Below are 10044 nucleotides of genomic sequence, written 5' to 3' on the forward strand. Positions count from 1 at the left end.
TACTAAAAATCTGTCCCCAAGAAAATGAAGTCACTTAATTAGCTCTGGAAAGGGTGCTGCCCCACACAGCTATCTAGTCCTTTCCCCATTACCTAGCAGCCCCAGGAGTAAGGGCACAGACAGGCATCTGCTGCAAGACCTGGACTCCCAGCTTCCCTCAGGATATCCAGCTGGTCCCATGCAGAGCAGCCAAGGGCTGGTTTTTCACAACCAGGCCCAGGGAAATGTGTAAGTGGCTTGAAACACCTCCTTCTTCTTTCCAAAGGTGTCATGTGGAGAGTGGTTACTGAGGTGAGCCAAGGGCTTGGCAGGTCCAGCAGTTCTATGTGTCCCCTTGGTAGGACCAGATGACGCTGGCCAGCTGATGTAAGGGCACATGAGCTATCTTTAGCATGCCAGAGAAGGCAGGGTGCTCCCAATCACAGTGAGGGATGGAGGTTTTCTGCAGTTCAAAGCCAAGCTCAGTGTTGGGGTCCCTTGCCCGGAGCCCCCACCTTGCAGCGACTCCCAAGTCTCTAGTACAGCAGGGCCCAGCAGCGACATTCGGTGAGGGCATTTCCACCTATAAAAGCCACCTCCAACCACCACTCACATGTGAGGAAGGATCTGGCATGCAAATCTCCCCCGTAGCATGACTGCATCCCCTGGCTTCCTTCCCCTGCTCCCTGACTCATAGCCTGAACTCAGCGGTGGGCAGGGGGCCAAGGAGGAGTCGCGTTTAACTCACAGCCCCCCTGCAAACCTCTTTGAGGAGGGATTTCTACTTAGGGATGGCGTGGAGTAGCTCCAGAGGCCAACCCTGCGGCAAAAGGCGGCTAGGACCCAGGGGAAGCCTGGCTGCTCGCCCTCCCCTGCTGCGTAGCATCCAGCTCCATGGCAGCTCGGGTTTCTCTCTCACATGCCCTGCAATGAGCTGACTCTTCCTCAGGCGGAGAAACACGGGGCCGACGTCAAGCGGCCACCCTGGGTCCCTCCCTGAGCCCTGATCCTATTAGCAGCGAGATGGTGGCAGCCAGCCCTGCCAGCTGCAGGGACGCCACGGGGGACCCACCACAGCCACCCCTCGCTCCACGTGAGGCCGGGAGGGATGGCTCAGCCAGCCGAGTCCCCTTCACCCTCTCCGAGGGACACAGCAGGGGAACGTGCCAGCATCCATCGTTGACAACAAGCCTTGCTTGCTCGGGCAATGGCGTGGCAGAGCAGCATCTCCTCTCCTGGCAGTGCCAGGGCCAGGGGCAGCCGGCCGTTCGGGTTTGCTTGTGGGCTGGCACAGCTCAGCCCCCTGCCCTCCATTGCCAGTGGTGTCATTCAGCAATTCGATGTGAACAATTCCCCTCTGTCTCCTTGTAAGCGAGCAATCCTCCAGCATGAGTGCAGGAGGATGTAGCCATGCTAGCACCCATTCCCTTACTCAGCAGGGTCCCTGTGGCCTTTACACAAAGCAGAGTTGGGCAGTGCAAAATGGCAAAGCTGGCTGGGATGGATTTTTGGCGAATACTTCATTTTTTGGAGAATACTTCATTTTTTGGTGAATATTTTATTTTTTGCATGGCTGGCATTTCTGCACAGATACAGATACATGGATGCACAGATACACTTCTAGCAAAAAGTACTCTTCCTTTCTAGCAGCCTGAGCCCCTGGAGGAAAAGTTTTCCTGGGAGGAAAACTCCCACTTCTGGGCAAACTGCATAGAACATTTCGTCCTAGGATTTCTGCTCTGGGAACATTTCTGCGTGCCCTGGGCTCGGTGGTTGCCTGCTGTAGGTCAGATCCCAGTGCGACCATCTGGATCCATATCAGCGCCTGGGTCAGTGTGTGGAAGGTCTAGGCCTGTTCAAATTAAAATGTAAAGAAAGAGGGAGAGAGGGAGACCAAGAAAAAGGCAGTTTTATAAAAGGTTGTCTGAAAGCTGGATTCCCACCAAAACCAGAATGGAAAATATGATCAAACCTGAGGGAGAGAGTTTTGGCCAAGAAGGATCCTGAACTTGCTGGGCAATCAGAGAGACCTATCACAGACTTGAAACCTGGCATGAGACACACATGTGGAGTGACAAATGCAGAAGCTTATAAGCCACACGGTATACATAAGGAGCTCTCATAGCATCTCAGCATAGCTCCTGAAGAGTTGTGAACAGACTCACAGGTTGTGGGAGACAGCATATGGGCTTGCCACTTGCAATATCAGGGCTGCAACGAGCCAAGAAGGTTGCTTCTAGCCTGGTGGCTCTTCATCATGACAAATGGTGCCATGGAGTCCTTCAGCTGGATGCCATCTGCCCACCCCGCTTGCAAAGCTAGTCTGGAGCTTTTCAGCAGAGATGCTGAGAAACTGTAATTCTGGCATTGACCCCTGGAGACGTATTCATGGACAAGGGGGGAGGATTTATTTATCTCACTCCGGGCATCTATACTTCTCTCAAATGAGGTAAGTGGAGAGCCACACGTGGGGCTTCTGCCTCTCCCTCTGCTCAGTGCACTGCACATCCTACTGCCGACTGCTGACCCAGGGAAGCTGGCTGATCTTGGGCCAGGCACAAAGAAACCACTATATTGGAGCAGACCCCAGGTCAAGCACTCCACTTACAGCTGTGACCACAAGCAGGTGCTTCAGAGGAAAGAGAGAGGCTCTATCACAGCTTTTCCCTTCACCTTCATCCTCACATCTGCTCGCTGTATTTACCACCGTCTCTCAAAATGCACGTGATTACTTTGGTTTTGGTTCATGTGGTTGAACATGGTCATGGCCCCTAACTGGGCCTGCTGGGTCAGCTACAGCACTAATGCCGGTAATGCTCAATTAGGGAATAACTTGCCCGCAGCAATCCAGCTCCTGTCTGCAAGAGACGGGGTCATGAAGAATCACCGCCCATCCATTTCCTCCTGGTCTCAGGTTCCTTCAGATGTTCAGCTGCAGAAAGTACAATTTTCCAAGCCGTAACTAGCCAAGGGCACTTACCACCAACAGCCCTGACCTAGAGAGGTTTCTTCAGAACCACCTGGTCTCCCTGGGAAGCCCGCAAACCTCCTTCTATCGTATCGCATCTGACAGCAACTCATAAATCAGCCCACAGTTGCTGGCAACCCCTTTGAGGATCCTGGTCTGCAGTTTGCATTTGCAATGAAGTATGTGCACAGGTGAGGAGGGCCCTGGGGGAAAGCAGCCAGCTATGGATGCAGCTGCCGGCTCCAGGAGCATCCATGGGTCCCACGCTTACACGCGGGGCTTAAGGCAGCCTGGCAGTCACGGCATGGTGGTTTCACGAGGGCTGGATTCAGCCATGGCCTGTGCAAATTGCTGCTCAATCAACCCCTTCCCACGTCGCCTGCAGTTGCAGCCATGCCAGAGAGCACTGCAATTGCCTCCCCTTCCTCCCAGCACAGCTTCACCTGATCATGTCAACTATTTTTTCTGGCCTGCTTCTTCCCCAACAAACCCAATTCTCCATTTCAGCAGAGATTCAATCTGCAACATTTGGAGGTGATTATGTTTGAAATTGGGATCAGCGCTGCAAAGTAGAGCTGAGTTCACCACCACCCCTCCTTTCCCAAGTTTGATCAAAATCTCTGGATTTTCATACTATGGAAAGAGCATAGACTAAACTGCCCTGGACCAGATTTTATTTCTTTCCTTGAATATACTGAAAAGTTTATTTGCAGCGCCAAAATAAAATAAAATAAAATACAGCGGTTAAAAATAAAACTCTGAATCTCACCAATAGCAGAGCCCAGCAAGTATTTCCATCTAATAGTAATGCATTACATACGGACTCAGGGCTGTACTCTCCCTTTGAAGATCATGGGAATTTTGCCATTTATTTCTGTATAAAAAATAAAATGCTGAATACTCAGTAAGAGTCTTGTTGGCTGCTGACTGAAACACTTTGCAAAGTGAAATCATCCCAGGCTTTCTGTCCAAGAACCGCTGCCTTCGCTGAGTCTCACACCAGCAACGTGCGTTTGGAAAAGTCCAATGTGTTGGGAATGAATGGTTTGAATGCAAGTTTTCAGCTTCACTGTGTCAGCCCATCTGCTGCTGGTGACATGATATGGCACCTGTGTGACGTCAAAAGGGCTGTTGGGTGACTTTCTTCCCTGTGTCCCTGTTACATGGGGAAATAGCTTTGGAGCATTGCCTTTTCACTGCATGTGAGGAAACTGGAGACAGGGAGGAGAAATGGGAACCCAAAGAGCCCATGGGAGACACCAGAACAATGTCTGGGTCTACTGTCTTTCCAGGTTGAAGTTGTCTTGCTCTGGATCAAACTGACTATTCTACCACTTTGCTCATCTCACAAGGTAGACAGCCCAGGTGAAGATGACCTCGAGACACTAATGCTCAGAGTATGCAACCAGAATTCAAGAAATCAGTGAGAAACTGAGACTTTCTACAACCTTGAGCCACCAGATCCTCAATCCCCACCCGGTAATGAAAAAAAACAGTTGTTGTTGAATAGTGAATTAGAGGATCTCTCCTGGCCTGCCTGCACTAGCAGGCAGTCTGAATTGCTCTTTTGAACTGCAGTGCCATTGAAAATGTTTCGAATACAGCCTTTAATCTGATCTTTTGTCATCTCTTAACTGACCAACAATTTCAACACTTAAAAGTTCTGCTAAAACCTGAACACATATCGCTTCCCCTCCACCCATCTGCAGCTAATGATTAATGTGCTAGGGGAGCAAATGGTAGAAGCTGATCTCTAATGAACAAAGAGTCTGTTGCAAAACACACCTCCAGCCGTGCAAACTGCCAGAAGTTTTGTTTGAGAATTGCACCAGCTTCGCAGTCCTTACTCTCTGCAAGCTCCAAGTCCTTGTGCCAGGGACCAAGAGGTCTGGTTGAAACTTTCTGCTGTGTTCAGAAATGACCTATTCTTGATAATGAAAGTTTGAGCCTAGATTGTGCCACTTAGTCATATATGTTGATATATAGCAGCAATGTAACAGTAAATAACAGATTTCCATCGCTTCTCTCCTCCTCTTGGAATTTAAGCTGAAACCGAAAATCTTTCAATTTTTTGTTGTCCTTCTCCAAAAGAAGAAGGGAAACCCGTATTCTTAAACAACTCATTTGCAGAGGAGTGCTAAACAAGATGAAACAGAGTCCCTGCCAAAGTAGTGGAACAAAGATTTCACATATGCTGAGCAAAAAGCTCCCCGTTCCTTACTCAGCCCCCCTTTGTTATGGGATCAGTAGGAGACCTAGCCCAATACTAGCCATGAGTGACCTGACTAACGCCGGTGTCTCATAGTGTCCTTCAGATCAGCAAATACATTTGCATCCAAAGGGATTAGCTCCAATGCACAACCTTTCTATAAACACCCTTATCTTATGCAAGTAAGCTCTGGGGATTACCCTTGGTAACCCCACCCTGCTTTGTATCCCATTTTCTGCTTTCCTATAGGCTTAAAATTACTATCCCCTTTAAAAATTTTCCTGTGGATGAAGCGCTATTAAAGCCACAACAGTGTCTGCCTGGATGACTTTCTTTTCCCCATAGGCACTTCACAATCCTCTCACCAACAGAGTAGTGTGATGTTCTTCATACCAGGTTAGCTGTCCTAGGAGACCTGGAGTTTATATTACCTGGTTGAAAATAGACTAGGAGTGAAAAGGTAAGAGGAAATTCAGTCTGAGCAGAGAAAAGTTGAGAGGAATGAAAAAAAATCAGTGAAAAAGGAGAAATAAGGAAAGAAACAGCATAATTCAACTGCTTATTTGACAAAAGTGGCAAGAGTCAGAGAAAATGCAGAAGGGGTTGTGTAGTGATCAGAAGTTAAAAATAATAAGAACGATAACAAACTGATGGCTTGCAGAAAAAGGGAATGAGGAGATGAATGAGACTGCACAGATGAAAAAGATGGGAGTGGCAGGTGCTTCTGGGAAGGGAGCTTTCTGGGGTGAACAGGCTACAATTCAGAAAGGAAAATCCCATTGCAGGAGAAACACACCAAGAACAAGGGTTTTGCTTGACCCTTGTTCCAGTAAGGGGGTACTGGGGCACTGTGGCATTTCTACACGGGCAGCTGGGATTGCTGGGATTTCACATCACTTGCCTCTTTGGACTTTCTGGTGGAGAAGGCTAGCGAGGATGAGCTCCCTTGGTAGTTCTTCATCCTCTGCCAGGTTGTAAAAAGGGCAAATGCATGAAATCTGGGCAGGAACTGGAGACATTGGAGCTGTGATTTATACCCTAAGTGCTTAAGGTCTGACAGATCTGGGGCATTAGTAGCTCTCACAACATCCTCACCAACACTTCTATTTACTTTTTGTGATTTTGGTAACAACAAGAAGGGGGGGAAAACCCTTAATGAACTAATCAATGGAAAAAACAATGGGGCCATCTTTATAGGCTGTAAGATCCATGGAAGCCACAAGCAATTAATTTGTAACAAAAATCACCTTTAAACAGCCTTTTTTTAGTCATTCTACAAAAGCATAACACAGCAGGAGCTCCACTTTTCATGAAGTTTTGTATGCCAATCCGAGGGAACCCATTTTGTACTTTATAGCCCTTATGTTCAATTTTTAATTATTAGCTTTTTCCCCTTGTAAATTTAAATCCGCTCCCATTACATTTAGGGAACAATAGTGAAACCCTCCTGCAGCTAATTTAACGCCTTTAAATTCCCATGGAAGATAGCCAAAGATCTTGTATCCTAATGGATAGTAAAATGCCTACCTTATTTTAGGGGAGGCAAGTTCAAATCCTGCTATGGCTATATTTATTAAAAGAGGCTGTTGGTTAACTTTTTTTTGGTTTTGCATCAGGATAACTAAAGAGAAATCTTTGCACATTACGCTGAAATGACAGTGAAATATGTAGCAGCTTGTCCAAAGTATTTCGCATCCCCTAAAGGTAAGCTAGGAAAACAATAACTTGATCCCATAAAAATACACATACCCTCAGACAAAATGGAAGAGAGTTACCATTGCCATCATCAAATTAAGCAAGAGGAAGAAAAAAAGTTGTTAGACTGACCATGCTCAAGCACCACACTGAGCAGAGGGATGTTTGTGAAGGCCCGTGGAAAGTCTTCACCCTAGCTCAGGGCTTTAATTTTTTTATTCTTTGTTCCACTGGAAGATGATGGCAAATCTTCTGCTGACTGCACTGGAAGAGCACAGATCTCCAAGTCTATCTCACCTTCTTCCCAAAAGGTAATACAAAACCAATGGCTACTACCAGCAAAGACATCACTCAGCGTATCCATGGTCAGTCTAGACCCAGTTCCCTTCTTCCACAACTCTGATCTCAAAAGGACAGCACACCCAGCAAAGATAGTGTGGGAGGTGCAACCTCCATGACACATTTCATGTTTCATGGCACTGACCTCAGTTACACAAGTACTTCTCGTACCAAGTACTTCTTCTGAAAAGGTGCTGTTAGCACACTGATGACTAACTATTTCTGTTTTTCGTTGTCGCTGTTTTCCTCTTAGTGCAAGCAATTTAAACCAACTTTCCACTCTATTGCATTGATGGAGAAGCCTCTATGGTCCACAAGAAGCCCAAGTCTCTTATTTCATATCTGTTTCGGATCCATAAACCTGCTCACATTTGCCTTGAATGCACCATGACTCCTGTCTTTATCCTGATCAAGTGGTCCAAAGCTTGCATTTACACATGTACAATCTTCCATCTTGTTTTGCATAATTTGGTCCTGCAGGAGACCCTAGAGAGGAAAATCACCAAGTGCCACCAACTGCTGCCACGGTTTGTGCAAGAGAATGTTCATTTAAACCCAAGGACAACCCTGGATTTCCTGCTTCTTTCCAGATTCATCACTAAGTATCCTATTCAGTTTTGGGGAGTATGATGCAAAGTACACAGGAAATGAATAGAATAGTTGGAATACCAACAAAAATAGTGTCTTTTTAATGGATGGAAAAGTTCATGGAGCATTTGTGCTAATCAGCTTTTATTAAATGAGTTCAAGTGACAGCGCGCAGATGAAAGAGCATCAGAGTATTCACAACTCAAATACTTTTGCTAGAGGCACCAATTGACCCGGGAATCAGCAATGGCATGAACATAAAGCCCTTCATTTGTTCTTCAGTGCCACTCAACTTAGGGACGTGGAGATGAAGTTCATGTACCCACCACACATTATGTGGGGGAACCTAGTAGAGTTTCTTTAAGTACAGAACAAGATGGGTCCGGGACCTGATCCATCTAGATTAATCAGTATGTTGCAGTGCCTGAGCTGAGTCCAGGACACAGGACGACACTCAACTGGCTTGACTGCTGGAAGTCTCTCCAGGTAGTACCCAGCTTGGACAAGCCCACTCTCACAGCTGAGTACTCGAGGAGCTTTTGATGAGATGTTTTCCAACCAGGGGTCTGATCCTGTTTATGCTTATTCTTCCTTCACCATAGTTGATATATTGAGCCAGAAATGTGTTACTAAACCAGTATCATAATGATGCTGTGCAGTTCCTGGAGGAGCAGCTTTTAGCAAATGAAGTTGTTTGAGTTTAGATGTCAATGTGAGTGAGGTATATCAACTCAAAGGAGATCTAAAGCTCAGTTCAGTGAACTATGGATCTCCAAGGCAGAGCAATCATGGTCTGCTGCAGGTGGGACAAGGAAGGCTCCTTGGAGGGGATATCAGCACAAGAAAGAAAGTGAAATACACATTAAACAGTGTGCTGCACTTACAGTGAACATCCTGCCACACCAGAAGATGTCTTCCTAACTCAAACTTCTACTCTCTTGGTCAAGAAGACCTCAGCGCGCAATACACATTATCCTTTACATTTAATAAACACAAATAAGTTAAATTGCAGCTGTGTCTGGAACGTACTAGCTGTTTAATAACAGCTTCATAAAAATGAAAATAATTTTGTTTTCATTTGATGTACATGTGCATCTTCAGGTTGTGTCTGGGTTCATGTAGGTGGCTGGGGTGTGCTGAGTGCACATGCATTTCTCAAGAATCAGAGAGTTTCTGATAATAAGTTATTCAATGGCTTTTTTTTTTTTCTGTTTCCTTCTCAGTTTCTGATTACACTCTAAGAATTTTGCACACTCAGTTTCTGGAAAAAACCCTCTACCAAATAATTTTGATGGGTAATTCCTAGGCAAAGCTCCCCAACACCACTTCACTGTTTGGTCAGTTGCCAGGACTATTCAGTATGAATATTGCCTTTATTAAGATCTCGTCATTTGTTAGTACTTGGGTGGTCGTGTGAAAATCTACTTGGACAACTTCCTCTGCAAGTTACATTTCAGTCTGGGGAAAAGATATATTTAATAAATATATATATATGGATATGTCTATTTATACGTACATACAAGCACAACTTTAAAACTGGACCCCTGAATCTATTGCATAGACGCATGCACATGTCAGTTGTGCGTTTGGTGCAGATAGACCCAGGGGAGATGCACGCACCAGCATGTGACCGTATCTGTGTGCAAGATCCCTCATTAAGCCAACCAACAATGCTGGAAGGAACGAACAAGCTGCTTCACCAAATCCTCTCAGAGCCTGAGGAAGGGTTTGCTTGCTTGGTGGATTTTTTTAATTATTTTGGTCTAATAAAACAATTTTGATCTAATCAAAACCAACACCTTGTCCTACAAAACTTGCTTCACTTGTTTCCCTTGACCACCAGTGGTCCAAAACCACCAGCTGAGAAGTGCCAGCTCTCCAGAAACCAGGTATGACGCAGACTGCTGGAAAACACTCCACTTCCCAAATTCAGACTGGTTGGAATACAAGGTTTTACCCACTACAGAGGTTACTCCTCGTCCTTCGTTCAGATTACCTTCATTTCTGATGATATTTTGGTCAGAGATTTTCCACTAATTTGTGTATACATAAAGCTTAGTGGAAAACCCTTGCCCAAAAGTGATCCAAAATGCACATTTATAATAACTCAGGTTCTAAAAAGGCGGGTGACGGTGGCTTTTATTTGATGGTAAGTACAGTATGTGGTTTTCTTTCCTGACCTTGCACACATTGTGGTAACATGCAGCTACTACACCAGCTCATTAGCCCATTGTCAAAATCTCTGAGATAATTTAAGGGTGAATAT

This window comes from Aptenodytes forsteri, unplaced genomic scaffold (assembly GCF_000699145.1).
Source record: "Aptenodytes forsteri isolate BGI_AS27 unplaced genomic scaffold, ASM69914v1 Scaffold80, whole genome shotgun sequence".
NCBI lineage: Eukaryota > Metazoa > Chordata > Aves > Sphenisciformes > Spheniscidae > Aptenodytes > Aptenodytes forsteri.